Here is a 1,588-nt window from a genome sequence, read left to right on the forward strand (position 1 = left end):
CAACCCGATTCGTAACCACTACGCTACCAGAGCTCCTTAGATGATATTCCTTTAGGCTTCAATTTTGTCTGGTCAGAGCACCTGGTCTGGAAGTAGTTCATGCCAACTCAGAAGGTGATTGAGATCAGGATGCTTGGAAGAAACTCTTTCAGACCCAGAGGGCAGCTGGAGGCAGGATGGTTGGTTGTGGAAGGAGTTCCTGTGCTATCTACTGGTCTGATGAGGTGGAGTTCAGGCTCATTTGGTCTCAGGGTTGGGACATCTGGCACCTGACCCACAAGGACACAGCTCCAACCTTAGGCAGAACATGAACTGTGCAGGTTAGGGGGTGTCACTGCCCATTGGGTGGGTGAAGGTGGGGCTGGCCATGATTCTGGTCACTAAGAGGATATTCGGAACAAGGTAGGACCCCACCTTTCTTATTGGTAGACACTGGTGTGTATTTGTGCTCTCAGGTCACTGTTGCAACCAAATGCTGCTTGCATCTGTCTCCTCTCTTGCCACTTTTGTACATCTTCTTTTCCTAGTTGGTATTTAATCTGCTTCTCTATCCTTTCCTCTGAGTTTTGGGGTTCCAGGATAATCATTCATATCTATTTCATTTGGTCTCTCATGCCTTTGTTGTAGGGCGTCCATGTAGCATGTCTGCCTAGTCTGCCATCTTGTTGGAAATCACTCTTAATGAACTTTTGAAGCTCTCTGATAAACGAATAAACAAATGTTCTTGCAGAATTATGTCTGGAATAATCTTAAGAAAGACTTAGTAAAATATTGAATAGTCTGCTCTTCCTCTCATTGTGAGCATTTCACCATGTTTTTGTTTTTGTTGTTGTTAAGTCCCATTGAGTTGGTTCTGAACCATAATAACCCTGTATAGGGTTTCCAAGGAGCAGCTGGTAAGCTGGAACTACTGACCTTGCAGTCTAACACATTAACCCACAGCGCCACACTATGTACAAGGTATTTAAAGAGAAGCATTTTTTCATATAACATGATCCTTTTTCTTAGTGTCTTAGTGTTACTATAAAAGAAATGCCACAGGTAGGTGGCTTTAGTGAACAGAAATTTATATTCTCAGTGTTGTTGTTGTTGTTAAGTGCTGTCAAGTCAGTCCCGACTCACAGCGACACTGCATAAGGTTTCTGAAGAGTGGCTGATGGTTTTGAACTTCATGGTTAGCATTCAAGTGCTTACCTTATAGCACCACACCAGGACTCTACAGTATAGGAGGCTAGAATTCCAAATTCAGAGCAGGAGCTCTAGGAGAAGGCTTTCTATTTCTTTTGAATCTGGGGGAAGACCTTTTTCTCTTCTTCTGTTCCTGAGTCCTTTGGTGGTCTTCATGCAACATGGCATCTATCTCCCCCCATTACTGTTTCTTTGCTTCAGTACTTAACTGTTCTTTTATTGTCTCAAAGTTGATTAAGGTACGCCCTACACTGACACAGTATCACTAATAAAGCAAAGAAATCTCTATTCCAAAATGGGATTAAATTCACAGATATAGAGTTAGGATTTACAACACATATTTGGGGAATACACCATTCAATTTATAACACCTAACACCCAAAACTCTTGAAATGGTTGA

This window comes from Chrysochloris asiatica, unplaced genomic scaffold (assembly GCF_000296735.1).
Source record: "Chrysochloris asiatica unplaced genomic scaffold, ChrAsi1.0 scaffold00286, whole genome shotgun sequence".
NCBI classification, from domain to species: Eukaryota; Metazoa; Chordata; class Mammalia; order Afrosoricida; family Chrysochloridae; genus Chrysochloris; species Chrysochloris asiatica.